The sequence below is a fragment of the Pseudonaja textilis genome, chromosome 1 (assembly GCF_049901715.1).
Source record: "Pseudonaja textilis isolate UNSWEBS1 chromosome 1, rPseTex1.2, whole genome shotgun sequence".
NCBI classification, from domain to species: Eukaryota; Metazoa; Chordata; class Lepidosauria; order Squamata; family Elapidae; genus Pseudonaja; species Pseudonaja textilis.
Genome location: NC_141990.1, coordinates 67,623,316 through 67,642,416, shown reverse-complemented (window position 1 = coordinate 67,642,416; position 19,101 = coordinate 67,623,316). Strand labels below are relative to the sequence as shown.

Below are 19,101 nucleotides of genomic sequence, written 5' to 3'. Positions count from 1 at the left end.
AAATTTTTAATATCCTTAGTTTACAGACTCTCTAATACTATTCTGACCGAGAATGAAGTACATCAGTAGATCAGTACTGTTCATTAATCAGCCAGTTGACCAATTTAGTGAAGTAAAGCAGTCCAGTGCCCACAGGAAAAGTTCATTCTGTACCATCCTTTTTTTGTTGGGAAACAGAGCAGGGAACAAAGTCCAGGAAATGCATTTGATTCCTCTGTTGGAAAGAAAGACAATGAATAGCACGGAAACCTGCTTTGCCAGAATCTATTTTATGCTGCTATTAATTGCATTATCAGATTTGCAGATATCTCTCTCAAAAAATCACTTTTCATGTGTATATTATAGTATTTTGAAACAATTTATTTTGATCCCAATAGGGAATTATAGCATTTGCCCTAGACTTGCATGGCAAATATAGAAAAACACTGATACACAATCCAGCGAAGTTACTTCAAATGGTACCTTCTCTAATCCATTTAAAAATGGCTGTTTATGTTTTGGTAGCTTCTATTTTCTACCTTTTATATATGCTAATATAAAATAAAAAAATGGTTCATTAAAAATAGCCCAAGTGGTCAAAAATGATTCTGTGAGACTAAAAATAAAAATAAAATAACAAATCAAGAAATGTGGAAAAGACTGAAGAAATTAAGTTCACTGGAGTGCAAACATGCAACTTGGTATATTTTTTATAGTCAGAATTCATCAAGTAATCCAAGTACATTTTATGTTGCTACTTTTCTTCTTGATTATAATATCTTTCAAAATTCATTTGCTATTATTGTATTCTTTCTTTTTATATTCTTCTATTCTTGGATAAGTTGAATTTTTGATGTCAGGGTAATTATTTGTGTATTCTTAGTTATTTTAATAAAATGTCTTAGATTATATAATATTTGTTGGGCTCAAAAGCAATGGAGTTATAAGTAGACTAATGTTCATTATGGTAAAATCGCTAAACTAGTATATCTTCAAAAGCTAACAATTCCTTTTACTTAATATTAGTTAAAATTCTTTAATACTGTGCGTAGAGAAATCAGGGTATGCCATCATATGAATAAATAAGTTTATTGCAGAAACACTTGACATTAAATGCTTAACATATAGTGTGCATATAGTTAGAAACTTGAGTCCATGAATATTTAATAGTTTTATACTTTCTGTTGAGAGAAACTGCAGCTGTACATCTTGATATCCAGCCTGCAAAATAAGGTGTGAGAATTGTCCAGGATGACTATTGTTATGCAAAATCCAAAATCCAAGTCCAAAGTAACAAAACAATTTGCAGAAAGAAGAATAAAAAATAATATAAAGCATAATGTATTCAATGGCCATTTGCATTATCTTCTGTGAAGTATTCCTTTTCATTCCTTTAATGAAGTACAATAAATCACTCACCGATGTGGAGATTTTTTTTTTTTGTTAATGTAAACATTTTAACCGTATGAGATTGGAGGAAGACGTCTGAGAAGGCAATTATTCATAGATTCATAAATGCAAATGTCAATATAGTAAATTAAAACTTAGATATAAATATGAAAATGCTTTTTTTTGTTTTACTTTTCTAAAAGAAATGCCTGGGATCATATCAATTCTTGATTTGCCCTTATGGATCATGTGCTGTTTCCAATCACAAGATATTCTGAGTACCAGAAGATCTGACATAACTGATTGGCAAGTTTGGCTCTTCTAAGAAAGATTCACTTATCATAGATTTAGTAGAATGCCAGATTGTTTGGGATACCTTGGCAAAGTTTGACATCTGGACAAAACTGAGAAAAATTATGGTTGATTTGCCTCTGGCTTTGAGCAGTGTCAAGATGGTTAACATAACAAATAGGTAGGACTTAGGTATATTAGGATTGTGGCTTCTTTACAATACTTTATATTAGTTAACTGCAGGGGTGGCAGAATTTGATTCTTATACTGGCATATAATTTCATGAAGAAAGAGGGCAATGCAAAAAGAGTAGCACATATATTCCTCTAAAATTAGAACCTGAATTTTGGTTGTAAATTGTTGCAGTTGTAAGTCAAAATGCCACCAGACTCAATTTTATGACCATTTTAAGCAAGTAACTGTGGTTGTTAAGCAACCATATGGTGGTAAGTGTAAACCCATTTAATCCAATGGGTGTTCTTTGGCAGAAAATTGCAAAAAAAAAACCTCACAAAATATGATCATGTGATAGTGTGATGTTGTAAATGGTCATAAATGCAAGCCAAATGCAATCCTAAAATGGGATCATGTGACTGTGGGGATAGTCTGACAGTAGTAACTTGGGGAAACGTTTTAAACATTTCCCAACTGGTTCATTCAGAGGCTTCATTTGGCCCAGAATGTAATGGCATGTGCAGTGTTGGATGGACTGATACCACTACTATACAAGTTGCAGTGGCTCCCAGTAGACAGCCATTTAACAAGGTGGCTGTCATCTTTAAAGTCCCAAAGAATGGGGCATGGTTTTTGGAGTGACAGCTACTCCCCAATGATTTCTACTCTTCCCACTAGGCTTTGCAGAGAAGTCTTACTCCTGGTCCCCTCAGTGAGGCAATGTCAAGTGGTGGTCTCAAAGGAGCATGTCTTCTCTGTCATGGTGCCTGATTCATAGAATAACCTCTCTCCAGAAATATGGATGGCCTTGATTTTATCAGCCTTTTGAAGATCTGGTTCTTTCTCCAGGCAGAGTTCAGGGCATGAGGGTATGGTGTGAGTGGCTGTTTTTATTTTATTTTATTTTTTTAGCAGGATAATGGTGGATTTTTTTAATATAAATTTATTTATTCAACTTTTCAACAGCAGGAATACTAAAGATTGGCAGTGGAAAATTGGTATACAGTCTTTTAGTGTAAATTTGGGATCATCCACGCAGTTTCTCTGAACCTGTGCTGTATCATTCAAGGCTTGAAATCCAGGGAAAGTGTAAAAGCACAGTGTTCAATACTGGTCATGGACTAGATAAAGAAAAACAAATGTATGCTTGGCCCAGATTAGGGAGAGGTGTCTCTGGTTTATCAGAAGTCACAGCAAGGAGTCACCATCCACTGTGTGCCATTTTTAAGGAAATCTATCTAATCAATAAATTATTTGTCTACCTTTATTCAGTTACATAATATCTTTTTAAAAGTGTTGTTGTCGGACAGAATCTTTCTTTTCCCAATTTTTCACACACAAAGATTAGCAGCATCTGAAACTCCAGCTGCAATTACACATGTGCTAACCTCAATGGTAAATATTGCAATAGATGGATTTTTGGGTTGCTTTAAATGCAACTCAATATTAATTTACAACTAGCATTATTGAATATAGCATTATTGAACTCACAATTTCACAATCTACCTGTATTTTTAAAGGGATAAAAGTGGATTAAAGACAATGTGGGATACATTAACACAAATGATGTAATTTGGCTATGATATTAGAAGTCTTGGGACACTAAGAGATCCATCACCTCAGCTAATTCTGCTGACTGCCAGCAGTTCGATCCTGACAGGACTCAATGTTGACTCAGCCTTCCATCCTTCCAAGGTCGGTAAAATAAGGACCTAGATCATTGGGGGCAATATGTTGTCTCTGTAAACAGCTGAGAGAAGGCTGTAAAGCACTGTGAAGCAGTAGATAAGTTTCTATTGCAACCTATACAACATTTCAACTTCTGTCCAATATTTTAACCCTACTGAAACTGATGGCCTTATTTTCTTCCCCTTTTAGCCAGACGTTGTTAGTGAGCATTAGCTCACCCAACAGAAAAAGTTAATTTTTTTGGAAGATATCAATTACAAAATTCTAGTTTTTATGTCATTTCAAAAAGTTCATTGTTTTTGATTACAAGCTGGATTGTAAGCTGATAAGACCATCTCTGTAACTTTATCTAATTTTCTGTCCAAAGTAATAATAGTAGAATTGCTGATACTGAAGATTTCAAGCCAGTTGATGTTGAGAGAACTTGATATAAAATTGGTTGTGTTAGAAGTAGTTTGAGTTACTATGACAAATATGACACTATCTTAATTTATATTTCTATGATGTAGGTTCAAGCATTAATGATTCCATAGACAGATCTAATTCAGGTTGATTGGTAGCTATGTAATTCCTAAACATTTTTGTGATGATAACCTGGCAGAATGCATTTCCATGTTTTTCCTCTTCCCTATACAGATAAGCAACTTTTCTGCCAAATTTTGTGATTGCAGTTTATGTTGTTTTAAATTTTTAACCTGGTTAAGAAGCAGAATTTCTTGTTGGTTTCCTTTGCTATGCAGTGGATTATGCTGATATTTCACATATTCTCAATTTAGTCTCTTCTCGGCATTTTGGCTTGGCCAAGTATAGTTTGTCTGAAATGGTATAGTTAGAGTACCGTAAGTATTAATTATCATGTTTTTAGGAATATAGTAATTGAGTAAACATTAAAATGAAAGTAGTAGAGGTGGTAGGTATTTATCAGAACATATTGTTACCCGTAATGCCTTTTCATTACTTTTGTAAATGAAATAAAATAAAATGATTTATTGCTTGGGTTTTTGCATTTATAAACATAAATATCAATGGTAATGTCTTAAGCGATTTTGATAGTAATGGATTCTTTTCTGCATTCATTAAAGATAATTATTTAGAAATAAAATGAGATAGCACAAGTCTGTTCACAATTGCAATTGTGTGAGGGTTGTTGAGGTTACCAGTACTTAATAGGAAGGATACGGTAGTTCATAATTGCTGTCGTTTTATCATCACGAATGAAGTTATCCTGGCATTTATTATTATATACTATGCCAGGAACAAAATGTTTTTCTTATGCAACTACTTGGCTTAAATCCTCTTTTCTTCAATTGCTTCTGAACATGTGCATGATATAAGATTTTTAGAACTAATTTGCCCGATCAATTATATAATAACTGAATAAAAAATACAAATAAATGCTAATTATGGAGCCAACCGAGAATTTCTCTTCAAGCAAGGAAAACAGGAAATTTCTGTCGTATTATTCTACCATAACTAGCCTTATTTCATGGGTTCCAGGTTCTTTGTGAAGAAAGAGTTGATATATTTTTGTTTTTTATTAACTTGTTAGGCTTATTAGTACATTCCATTCTGGACAAATGCTGCAGAGATTTTGCTTCTTTCTTTAGATGTTTATAGTGTGATTCTGAAATTTCCTGCATATACCATGCAAAAATAGAACATGTTTTAAAACAAACAATGAAACATTTTTCTCACTATTTGAAAACTGACAATGCTGATTCATTTGGTTTATTTTGTGTGAGCCACAATCTTTAAACCCATTACCATGCATGATAGATTTGGGGAATGGATAGTGTGTGGAACTCCTTGTCTTCAAACAGTTAGGTAATCTCCCCTTGAGGTATGTTCTGCCACGATGTGAAAACATTTATTTTTCTAAGAAGCTCTTGATTCTACCATTAATTAACTTGATTTTCTGACAGTTTGCTTTGATTGTTTTTAAATTCATGCTGCTATTTTTAGATTTTTAAAATATACACTTGTAAGTTTGGATGGGAAAAATGAATATTTTTAAAAAAAAATTAAAAAGTTAAATAATTATAACAAAAATATTGCTTGTTGTAATAGTTAAATAATTATATGTTTCTTGTTGACAGAATGATATGCAATTAGATGCCAAGGTAGAAATGAAATGGGGGCAGAATTTGCTGCTTTGATTTTCAAAACAGGTGGCATGTGCCAGCAATAGTGGTGGAATTCCCACCCTACTCCAGAGGAAGGATACTGTAAAATCTCCATTCCCACCCTACTTCAGGGAGAAAGTAACCACTGGTTCTCCAAACTACTCAAAATTTCTGCTACCGGTTTTCCAGAACTGGTCAGAACCTGCTAAATACCCACTCTGGCCAGCAATTCATCAACTTCCTTTGGGGTTTGAGGTTAGGCAGACTTATGTAGAATTTTAGAGCTGTAGGTTATATTGGGTAATTGAAGACAAACCCTGAGGATGACAAATTACTTTTGTATTATGCCAAAAAATGCAACAATCTACGTGTTGGCAGTGAAAGCTTCTATTTGCACATTAGAAGAGTGTTACGGGTTTTGCATTGGCTGCCAGTAGAATTGTAGATACAAATCATAATGCAGATTGTAATCTATAAAGCCCTATATGATTTGGTGCATCATATAGGATGCCTGTATCTACTATCTACTTGAACCTGATTGTGTGTGTTATTGTAAGCAGGATGATGTAAGGAGACCCTGGAATCAGTGCTCCTTTGTTGTGGAACGGCTGCTTGGCATAAGCTTAATACAGATTGCCTCCCTAGGATTTTAATGGCTGAGTTCCGGCTAATCAGGATGTGTATATGTATATATATGTATGTATAAATACACACACACACACACACACACACACATTATTTGTCTTATTCTTTTTTCTTAGTCATTGTTTAATAAAGTTGTAAACCACCAGGAATATAGTAGTAAAATTAAAATTGCAGTGGATAAATAAATATAGCTACCTGACTGCATCCATAAATTTATCAAGCTTGAACTCAATTTGAAGCAAGACTTCATCTATTTTAGCCACTTTACAAATAAACATGTTCTTTTCTATTGAGTTCAATCATAAGTGAATATGAGCCAGTCAGCATCAGGACTGGCATGGTTTATGGGAAGTTAGGGAATCAGGTGGACTTTGGATCTCATGCCCATGCCTCCTATTCGGATTTCAGGGTGGCGGGCAGGCGGGTGCGGGGGGAGTTACCTTGGAAGCTGGTAGAGAGAAGGTGCTTCAGATATTGGAATTTCTTTTCTGGATTAAAAAAACTGTTCAAGCTTGGAAAAGAGACTCCTTTCTGCAATGCCCTCCTAGTATCTTTGTATTCTCTTATTCATAACATGATAAATTTAATGGATGTTATGTATTGTAATGTAAATATTTACTTAATGTTTTAGAACTCATATTGTTGTTTAAAGTTGCCATAAGCAAAAACTGTAGGTCTATATTAGCTATTTCTCATACAATAGTTCTGAGTTTCTCTAGTTTTTCTCTAGTATAGGAAAATACCTGCGAATAAGGATAATGTTAGGAGCAGTTGAACTGTTATAGACCTGTGATGTCATTATCTTAAGACAATCCTGATTCACAGATACAAACCTCCTAAGAGATTCCATGCACTGCTGTGGAAACTGAATTCACAGCTAGCATCTTCCTTTCTGAAGTGCAAGGATGTTTTGTGTGTAGATGTTTTGGGTTGGAGAACTTTACAGGCCCTTTTGGTTTAACAAATGAAAAGCTGATATCCAAATAATCTGAAAGACAAACGATTTGCTGTCGGGGATCTTGATGGCCCCATAAAGCACAAGGGCATCCTGGGTAAATCTATGCAATTGATGCAATTATAGCACATCCAAAGTGTTCCAGTTGATGCAATTACAGCACATCCAAAGTGTTCCAAAAGTATTAGGATTTATAATGATGAGAATAAGGATGAATATGAGTTGTTTCTTTCTGGGAAGAGAGTATATCAGTAGTGGGGAAAAGAGAAACAAGAAGGGACATTAGCAACTCACTGAGAGAAATACTGAATACTCAATAAATATTTGCCCCCTTGCTGAGGTCCTCTTCAACCCTAAACACTCCTGCTTGGGAATTAGGAACATGGAAGTCATCTTTTTCAGTAAAAAGATATATTTCATCAAAACAGAAGCCATCATACTAGGTAGGTAGGTAGGTAGGTAGGTAGGTAGGTAGGTAGATGATAGATAGATAGATAGATAGATAGATAGATAGATAGATAGATAGATAGATAGATAGATAGATAGATAGATAGATAGATGATTCACAGAGCCAAATCCTTGGCCTTTCATTGCTTTTAGTTCCATTAATTAGTTACTTTCAGTCTTAGAATAGAATGGAATAAAACAGAACAGAATAGAGCTGGAAGGGGCTTTGGAGGTCTTCTAGTCCAGCACCTTGTTCAAGCAGGAGTACCTATACCACCTCAGACAAGTGACTGTCAAGTCTCTTCTTAAAAACCTATAGTGATGTAATGCCCCTGATTTCTGGAGGCAAGCTGTTCCACTGGTTAATTATCCTCATTGTTAGGAAGTCTCTCCTTAATTACAGGTTGCTTCTCTCTTTGATTTGTTTCCAACCATTATTTTCTGTCCTGCTCTCTGGTGCTTTGGATAATAATTTGACCCCCTCTTCTTTGTGGCAGTCCCTCAAATACTGGAATACTGCTATCATATCACCCCTAATTCTTTTTTTAGACTAACCAGATCCAAAACCTACAGCCATTCTTCTTAGTCTCTGCTTAGTTTCTTAGCTGCTTAGTCTCCAGGACTTTGATCATCTTAGCTGATGTTCTCTGAAATTTTTCCAAAGTCTCAACATCTTTTTTTGTAGTATGGCAATCAAAATTGGTTGCAGTGTTCCTGGTGTCATCTTGCTAGGGCTTTGTAAAGTGGTACTAATTCTTCACATGATTCTATGCCTCTGTTTATACAACTTAGAATTTTATTAGCTTTTTTAGCGGTGGCTGCACATTGCTGGCTGATATTCAAGTGATCATCCACTAGGACTCCAAGGTCCCTCTCACAGTTACTTCTTTTTGAGCCAGGTCTCACCTAATCTGTACTTATACCTTTAGTTTTTCCTGCCTAAATGAGAAGCTTTGCTTTTCTCCACAGTAAAATTCATTTTGTTGGATATGGCCCATTGTTCAAGTTTTTCAAGATCTTTTTGGATCTTGAGTTTGTCTTCTGGGATGTTGGCTATTCCTGCCAACTTAATATCATCTGAACATTTGATAAGTTCCCCTTCTATTTCCTCATCTAAGTCATTTATAAAGATATAGAAGAATACCAGGCCTAAGATGGAGCCTTGTGGTACCCCACATGCTTACTTCTCTCCATGTGGATGTCAGGGTGATATTCAAATATATAAATTAAAAGTGATAAATGACACATTAAATAACACCAGTAGAATAAAACAATAACATCTCTGGTTGTGATAAAAACAAGTGATGAAAATGTCATTGCAGTCTAAAAATTATACAAGTTGATATATTTCAGTAAATAAAAACGTCTTCATCTAGCCCTGTCTCCTAAAAATAGATTATAAAATGGGTTTCAGTGAGATGCTTTTTATTGGAATAGTAGCTACATTTTTTTTACAGATTTTGCTCCATGAAATTTTGCTTCCCCAGAATTATTCCACTACCCATAAAAATGTCGTGATAGATTGAACTACTGTATCATCAAGAAGAGCATACCAGCAGCCCAGTATCTAACAAGAACTTTCTGAGATGCTGAAGATGAAATATGAAAGAGATAGGCCACGTTACAATCTGTGTATACAATCTGTAACAACATTCAGAATAAATTATTTTGAAAATAAAGAACTAGCTACATTTTTGTTAGCAGAAAAAGAAACCCCTTTATCAAATTATACTACTTTTAATAGCAGTAGCACCTTCGATAGCTTTTTGACTCTGCAGAAGCAGTCTGAATCTGCATAATAGATAGGGAGCCAAAAACCAGAATCGGAGTGGGGAGAGAAACATGGCCTCCTCCTTGCTTATGAGCGTCGATGAGTCACCTGCTAGTTACTATGAGAAATTGGATTCTACAAGAAAAAGACTTTTGTGTCTGATCCACCAGAGGTTCTATATGTTAGCATTGCAGATGACTTATGTGGATTAATCAACACAGTGACAGTTGTGCAATAATATTGGCCCCTGTCGATTTTGCCATATGATCCTTTGTGTGTCTGATAAATTCAGTGCCATTCTATAACCTGATGTTTTTCTTATTTGATTGCATTAGCAGGCACCTCCAGAGCCACTACCTCCTCCTCCTTCTTCCCTTTTCCTCTTCTCCTTATCAGCAAATGTGCTGTGCCTTTTTGAATGTGCTCTTGCATACTGAATATACTGTAGGCTCTATCAACAAGTGAAAAACCATATGCCTCAGGACATTGAATAGCTAAAAAAATTTCCTTAAATATAAAAAGGCGGGTCTTGGAAAAACTTTCAGCTTGTATAAAGCTTTTTAAAAATTATTTTTAAAACACAAATACAACTAAATATGGCAATGACTTGGTAAAGATAATAATTAAGTCGAATAAGTCCTCATAATTGATTGGAACAAATCACACTGAAGACAGTGTTATTATCCTAATTCATAATTCTGTGTAGAATGTAATTTCTGGTTTAAACAAGCTAGTGGAAGAATTGCTGCATCACAATTCCCTACAATATAAACATCTAATTTATTACTTTATCATATTGTTGATTATTATTACAGTAAAATCTTGATGTAATGGACTATTTGGGCAAATGGGAATCTATTAAGGCTGAATGTCCATTAAATCTAAAGAAGAAGAAAAAGAACTGAAAAGATGTGAGGTATAATCTGATTCAGGGTCTCTTCTCTCCCTACTCCACTTTCAAGAGGAAGAAGTCAGGTTATGGGATATGAATCAGAATTTCTGTTTCAGTTACTGAGACAATAAAAGACAAGGTGGCAATTCATATTGCTGCAGTTCTGATCTCTCTCTAGCTCTAAATAGGTAGAAATACGTGTGTGTGTGTGTGTTTAATGGCCAAGTGTGATTGCACATAAAAGGAATTTGTCTATAGTGGCATAAGCTCGGTGTACATACAAACAACAAAGTAGTAAGTTATAGATCATAAATCATAAGATTCAAACAACAAGAGATAAATCATACCAATAGGAGTAGGTAATAGGAAAAATGAGAAGATGAGGAATATATGGAGATGAGAAGGATAACAGCAATACAGTCCTCCTACAAGGATAGCTATCCTTAGACATAAAACAGTGCTATGGGAATTAGGTGTTTAGCAGAGTGATGGCATGGATGAAAAAAACTGTCTTTGCGTCTAGTTGTTTTGGTATGCAATGCCCTGTAGCAGTGTCCTGAGGTGAGAAGTTTTTCTCCCCTAAGGTATTGATGGTGTGTTTTAAGTCAACAATTTCCTTCCTTCCTTCCTTCCTTCCTCCTTGGAATTTCTTAATGGACTTTTTTGGTGAGTGCTCCCCTCTGTTTGATAACCCTGCTTTTAGAGCCTCTATATAGTCTTTGCTTCCATTGTAGAATAGATTCTGCATGTACCTCACAGAGAAAGAGTCCTTTAGATCAGGGGTTGCCAACCTTTTGGACCTCAGGAACCACCAAACCCATAATTTTAAATCCTGGGAACCACTAATATGCATTTTGACTGATGGTGGCTTGCTGACATTGGTGGGAGAGAGAGAGAGAGATCTGATCTAACCCCTCTCTCTCTCACTCACTCACTCTCTCACACACACACACACACAAACACACAGAGGCAGGGGTGGGATTCAAATTTCTTAACCTGTTCTGTGGGTGTGGCCTAATTTGTGGGTGTGGCTTGGAGGTCATGTGACTGGCTGGGCATGGCTTGTATGTAAATATTATAACCATTTATGTAAATATTGAATTTTTTATTTTAAAAAGAGCAACTTTTACCCAAAATCAGGCAAAGCAGGCAGGCAGATTGAGTTGCTCACAGAATCATTCAGAGATCTATCTATCTGCCATCAGCTACCTGAGTCTGTCACATAAAATTTGCTTGCAGTAAGTCTGCACTGAATAATAGAAGTTTCAGTCCTAAGGAAGGTTCATCTCTGCTTAAAAGCAGAGCTGAAGATTTAAAGATTAGCTAGAAAGCAAGAAATGCAACAATTTCCTGCTTTCTAGTTAATCTAAATTTCCCAGCACAGCAGAATCAGAGGTGGTATTCAGCAGGTTCTGACCAGTTCTGGAGAACCGGTAGTGGAAATTTTGAGTAGTTTGGAAAACCGGCAAATTGCACCTCTGACTGGAGATTTTACAGTATCCTTCCCCTGCCATGCCCACCAAGTCAGGCCCACAAAACCAACAGTAAAAATTTTTGAATCCCACTGCTGAGAAGAACAGCTGATGGTCGGGAAAAATAGCAACTTAGCAGGCAAGTTTGCCAGGTAAGGAGTGAGTGGGCGGGGAGGGTTCCTGTGAGCCATGTGGGGGGCGCAACCTTGTGTTCCCATGCAGCCTGGATTAATTGCTTTGGGAGGTGCTCTGGGGGTGACATTTGGCCTGTGGCCCACCAGTTGCCAAATGCTGCTTTAGAGGTTTTTCAGATTCCCCCCACCCCAGATTTTTCAGATATTTCAGAAAATTTCTCTTATTCATTGAAACAATGATTGTATCACAACTGATATTGAATAGTAACTGTTCAAATCTTTCCAGCCCTCGGGGAAAATACAGAATGGTTTCTAGGATCTAAAAAAAGAAAAGCTTCCTTAGTGTTATCATTTATAGAAATTTGGATTCAGCCCAGTTTTTCGATAGTTCTAGTAGGATCAAAATTATTGGCACATACAAAAGATTGAAAAGAAGAGAGTTGGAAAAGGCAACAGGTATAATTATTTATCTGAATGCTAAGCACATTTTATGTATCTGCAACTTACTTTCTTTAGGAATTTGTCTCTGTCCCTTGATTTGTCTCTGTCCAATATGATTTCTATTGCTTTTTGACTCTACATTCAGCCAATCAAAACAAACAAGAAAACAAATGAAGTTTCTCTCATCATCTTTTAACACACAAAGTAAGGGATTGTGTAAGTCTTCTTAATTTTAACTATTTTATATTTATTTTTTTACTGTTTTGTCAGTTGCCCAGAGTCACCTTATGGGCAGTATCTAAACTGAATAAACAATTGTGAATACACACATTGTGTTCAGGTTAATGTGGAAAAAGCTCCTCCTTTCTCATGAAAGACTTTAGGTATAATAACTCAATTGTCAACATAATCACTTGTCCTCTATAGCCTCATTTTTAAAGGAAATTATTAGTTTATTTGTTCAATTTAGATGCTACTGGATTTTGGAAAATACTGCCTACTTCTTAAAAACTTCACTCAGCTGTAGAAGACAGAGGCAAATTAGTAGATAAATTGATTTACATGCAATATTTTCATAATTTTAGAAACTTTTTTATTTAAAAAGGTCAGATTGTTAAGAGTTACTATGTTAAAGCTGTAATTAGTGAATCAAATGCCATAAGAAGCAAACAACACCTGCTCTTCAGGAGATACTTCTGATAATTAGAAAGAGAATGTATGACATTGTTTAAAAGGTTAGGCAGTCTGCAAACAAGATAAATTGTTGAAACCATATGTTAAAATGGGAAGCACCAAGAGTAAACAAAAGATAGTCATGGTTTAGTTCAAAAACACTTTGACAACAAACAGATCTGATATAATTAGCTGAACATTTCCCCTTAAAAAGCTCTAACTGGTTTTGCTTGGGGCAATAAGGGAGGGAAGAATGATCTCTGGTTGCACAACATGCCCATCAAGGCAAGGTCTTAATCAGTTCTCCTCTCCAACAATTTAGCAGGTTTATTCAAGACATTATAATAATTGCATTTTGAAAATTAGTCTGTTTAAACAAATCTGTTTAAATAGTATTTAAATAGTATTTCTGATATTCAGAGAAGAAACCGGTGCATTTCATTTTATTATTATTATTGTCCTAAGATGTGATGTCATTTTTAGCAAATGAATTAATATGTATCTTCTAGTATCACATTAATAGAGTTGATGACCATATAACTTTCTACAGAAAAGAAAGGGCATGCAGCCTGAAATTGAACCATTTAGAAATATCTCTTTTAAGTTTGTTTTTGTTTTTCTTTTAAGCCATTACAAAATATTTTATTTTGGCTGAATTATTTCACATGAAACACACAAAAATGGGAGGTGTTCTACAGTTATAAGAAGAGATAGTACTGGGGGAGGTCTAATGCCTTTAATATACTAGCCATGTTTATATAACTGGAGGCTATGTTTCTCTTTATTTTGTTTATGATAATCTTTATCTTCAGTGCTTAAACAACCATTTTAAAAAAAAACAGCAACTAATGTCCATCATGTTGGCATGGAGAATCTTGGTCCATTATGTTGGCATGGAATAGAGAAATAGCAATAGCACTTAGACTTACATATTGTTTCACGGTGCTTTTCAGCCCTCTCTAAGCAGTTTACAGAGTCAGCATATTGCCCCCAACAATCTGGATTCTCATTTTACCTATCTTGGAAGGATGGAAGGCTGAATCAAGCTTGAGCCTGGTGAGATTTGAACTGCCAAATTGGAGGCAGCTGGCAGTCAGCAGAATTAGTCTGCAGTACTGTACTTTAACCACTGCACCACCATGGCTCATTATGATAAATATTCCTTTTCACTACAGTTGCAGGACTGTTTAACATATAGAAGATGGTAGTAAACCCAATGAAATGCTTCAAATATTTCATGCTTGCCAGCATTCAGCTATAAAAACCTCCATGTGTGCTGGCAAGCTCCAAATTTTATGAAGTAATGCTGATTTGTAAAAAAAATGGGATTCTTGTGTCATGCAAATTTATGATTGGGTTGAAAATGCAATGGAATACTCCTGAAATCAATAATTCCCATTCAGTTTTAATATTTTTAATGTATTTTTTCTTCAAGAACATGCTATGGCACATGTTCAGGTGATTCTGTAAAGGAATCAATTTTAAAAGCAGTTTGAGAGAGAAATCAAAAGTCCTGCTGGGCTTGTAGAAACATGTAGTACTTTTAGAGTTGTAGCATATACTCTACACATATGAAAATAAAGGAAATAAGAAACTGCTTCCAACTGATGGTAATGACCCAAGAAAGATTCTGGCGGTGAATTGCTGTCTCAAAGGATGATGTCACTGAGAAAACCTTGGATTCCTGAACTATATCCTTCATTTCCTATAGAAAGGGCTTTTACCAAATCACCAATACTCGAAAGACTGCCTTTGGAAGACAACTTGCTAAGGTCATTTGAAGCGCTTTAAATTAAATTAAAAACATTCACAAAATCATGCCAAAGGCAATAAATCTTACAATAAGGAATGCAGTAGTAAAAAGGTTGGTTAAAAATGCACTGGGACATGCAACACTGAAACTTAAGGGAATCCTTTTAATTTATTTTTTTTTAAATGCTCAGTTTTATCCTTTTTATTAGTTTATAATAAATACAAAAAAATACAAAAGCAAATAATAGGAAAAACAAGGGAGGGAAAAAGTAAAAGTGTAGAAAAGAAGGGGAAAAGAAGGAAAGGGCATTGACTTCTGATTCCCTTTGGTAAAGTAGAATAAGATCAAACCTCAACTTTTTACTTTTACATAGTAGTATAAACCATTTCTATAACAACAGATCTATCCAGTCAATAAAACCAAAACCAAAGTTTCATTTTTTTTCTCCACCTCAAGCATAAAGTCCAGAAGCGGTTTCCAAGTAGAAATAAAAGTAACTGTGGTTTTTTTTCCTTTTATCAAAGCAGCCAATTTAGCCATCTCTGCTAACTCCATCAGCTTTTGCAACCATTCAACCCTTGTGGAGATTGAAGCACCCTTCCATTTTTGTGCATAAAATTATCTTGCTGCCATAAACTTAAAGGTGTACTAATAGACTCAGATGCCTATTCAGCAATGCACAAAGTACTGGAGCAAACAGCCAGGACTTGAACTTAGAGTATAGGAAGGCAAATATGATATTGTAGGCATAACTAAAACTTGGTAGATTGGATATCATGATTGGAACACAATACTGGAAGGAAGCAATTTGTTCAAAAGGAACAGACCCAACAAAAGGAGAGATGGAGTCACACCATATATAAAGAATAACTACACCTGAGTGGAAATTCATGATTCAAAAGATAAAACCTTGCTGAAAAGTCTGGGTGAATATTAATGGAGAGAAACAGGCCATTTAACCAAACAGAAGGTATAAATGAACTGAAAGTGGTTTGCTGTGCTTCTTTTTAGAAAAAATAAAAAAAATGTTTAGAGAAAAACATTGAAATACGGATGATATAAACTATTTGCACTGATGCGATTATTATTTATTGCCAATATTATGTTTTGAGAGTAACTTTTGAATAGCTCATTTTTTTAAAAAAATAATCTGTTTCAGATCTTTATTTTTCTGACTTGACTTATTTATTTCTCTGCTTCTATTATCTCCTTTATTAGAGAACAGTCATGTTTTTGAATTGCTGTGTGCTGCGTATTGAGTGGGATAGCTCCAGTTTTCTTCCATAATTGTTCCTAAGCTTGAAAAACCTACTGGAACAGTGTTAATCAATGACATCTACAGGAGGTTAACACCAGAGGTTTTGCACATAGTCAGCTGGATCATTGATTATTTCTGAATCCTTTGTAATAAAATGTTTTCAGACTTAAAGAGGTGTTAGAATCCAAGATGCCCATGCTATTCATAATCCCATGTGGCTATTCAAGTGTGGGAATATACTGATGCTCCAGTGTACACCAACAATAAATGGTAAATGTATGTTATAGAAAGTATATGTGTTTCTATAATTGTTATTTTAAACATTATAACTGTAGCCTTTGTTCTAGATGCCAATTTATCCACATGTTTCAAAACAAAAATAAAGAAGAATAAACATGCAGGGATAATGTGACAGAATAACAAATAGATTCATTGTGATTAAAAAGCAGTATATATTTGAGAGAACTTTACCTACTTAGTTTTCAGTGATTTTCTTCTTACAAAAGTGAAACTGATCATAATGAAGGCATCAGAGAATTGGCCTTTTAAAAATACCAGTTTGCTCTTTACAAATTGCTGAAGCAGAAACTTGAGAAAAACTGTAACATGGGGAGAAATATCAATTTATGTTCTGTAACGTTTCAGAATGTGGACTGGAAAAAAGGACTTGAAGGTGAAAAAGTAATTCCAGTAGATGGCGCTAGTAATTAGGGGAAGATAATTTTATACCCTGGTAGCATGTTTGGAAATGCAAAAAACTCATTTCTATAATGCAAATGTTGGAATCCAGGAATGATTTAATAAAGATCTACGATATTGTTAGAGCAATATTTGAATCATTTATTGCATGGATAACATGTTCTGTTGCAGAAACATGAATATCCACAAAAAATGTTCCACAGGTACTTTTTCAAGAGGCAGCTGGAATTTCTGGTTTTTCTTTGAAGATGTTTCATCAGCTCATCTTCAGAGCTGAAGACTTGGATGAGAAGTGAAACATCTTCAAAGAAAAGCAAGAAAGTCCAGTTGCCTCTTAAAAAACACATTTGGGACAACCATGACCTGGATGACTAATAATCTCCATAGATATCCACACAAAAAAGTTTCACTTATCTTCAGTTAATACATATGGGCCACAAATCAAACCATAGACTATTGTAAAAATATATACACACACAAACGTAAAAATACCTGCCTAGTGTTTGTAGTGGATATACTGGTCAGAACTCAATGCAGGAAAACTACATGGCAATATACATATGGTAAGATGTAGTTTAACCCTTAGGTGTTTTGGACCAAGTATTGAAAGTCTTTCTTGCCTCTTTAAAAGAAAAAAAAATCTTTATGCAGAGGATGATTTAGTAATTTGTGTTTCAGCCATCTCGACTCCTGTGTAATATTAACACATATCTTTGATCTCATGTAAAAATGAATGTACAGGTTTGACTGTCTGTTTCCATGATCTTTGGATTAGTATCAAAATGTTCCATAGGACCAGTGGTGGGATTCAATTTTTTTTACTACCGGTTCTGTGGGTGTGGCTTGGTGGGCGTGGCAGGGGAAGGATACTGTAAAATCTCCAGTAAGAGGTGACATTTGCCAGTTCTCTGAACTACTCAAAATTTCTGCTACTGGTTCTCCAGAACTGGTCAGAATCTGCTGAATACCACCTCTGCATAGGATGCTTACTTTACTATAAGATCTTTAAATAACTATTAACCAGTCTTTATCTTCCCTTTCTTGGGAAAGTCATTGAGAAAGTGGTAAGTCTGTTCTGGTGCTTCAAAGTTGTTAGAGTCTGAATGGTAACAAATGAACTCAGGCTTAAACCCAGCAAGACAAACTGTGTTTGAGTTTGGAAGCTTTCTGATTCCAGGGTTATTCCACCACTGGGGAACAGATGGGGCGAATCTTTCTCACACAGACCTGTTTGGTTATTTGAGTATCTCTGTGAACTTACAGCTTCTGCTCAAAGCCAAGGTGACACTTGCGGCTAGGAAGGCTTTTGAGGATGATCCATCTCTTTCCCGAGCACCTGCATCACTCATGATCTCTGCATATATTCTCCACATTCCATTTCCCTCCCCCAGTTTATTGGCAAGTTGAAACGCAATAGGTTTGAAAGAAGCAAAGCAGTTCAATCTTGACACATTCTTTCTACAACATAGAATGGCCAAAAAAGAGATACGTAAACAGATGCCTACAGGTCAAGAAAAATGCCTAAAACTATTTTTATTAGAATGTCTACAGTAACAAAATTTCACAAGACTGGACGTGCTTCCTCTCCTCTTTTACCTTTTTGGGGGTGGTTGTCTGAGTCATTTTGTGCACTGGTAATTGATCTTTCCTCTCTCTGTGCCAAGGTCATCCTTTAAACTCTCTACAGCTGTTCTCTACTTCATGGAGACTACATGTTGCTCATGCTAAGGCAGGGGTGTCCAAACTTTTTGCAAGGAGGGCCAGATTTGGTGAGGTGGAAATGTGTGTGGGCTGATCATTCAGCCTGAAATGAATAACAGCGGCTGGCAGGGATGAGTGACAGGCTCAGCCGGCAGGGAGAAGAGGCTGAGGACTGCTCAAAATTTGAAAATGGGCCGCAATTGGCCCCCAGGCTGGACTTTGGACATGCCTGCACTAAGGTATTATTGCTACCACTGAGAGACCAATATTTACTGATTGGAGACTACCTCTCAGATTGCTTTTCACTCACACACACCCTTTTGTTACTAGTAGGGCCCTGCCTCATACAAATCCTGATCACACCTCTTAACATTATTTGAGTAAGCTGTTTGAATAAGACTTATTACTCAAAGCACATTTAACTTTTCATTTTGTTTTCTTGAAGCTGAAAAATTGCCAGGCGTTGTTCCTTCTTTTAGCAGGTGGTTACAAAATGCTATATCTCCATCTGTAGAATCAGAGAAAAGGAAACAAAGGGGGAAGGAAGCAGGAAAGAGGGCAACAAAGGAAAGAAAAACCTAAAATCTTGTTTTTAAACTACTATAAACTATTACTA

At 35.5% G+C, this 19,101-nt stretch overlaps 1 protein-coding gene across 13 annotated transcripts in view; it reads left to right on the top strand.

The window, feature by feature from the left end:
• CHRM3 (cholinergic receptor muscarinic 3) overlaps window positions 1–19,101 on the top strand; it is a 260,500-nt gene that overhangs the window by 71,376 nt on the left and 170,023 nt on the right. Inside the window, exon 3 of one of the 13 annotated variants that reach the window (XM_087937094.1) lies at window positions 3,423–3,528. The exons of 11 other annotated variants lie outside the window; for them this stretch is intronic. The gene's annotated coding sequence lies outside the window, so the exon portion shown is untranslated. Of the gene's footprint in view, window positions 1–2,511; window positions 3,529–19,101 lie in introns of all 13 variants that reach the window. One more of the 13 variants, XM_087937098.1, reaches the window with a different exon arrangement.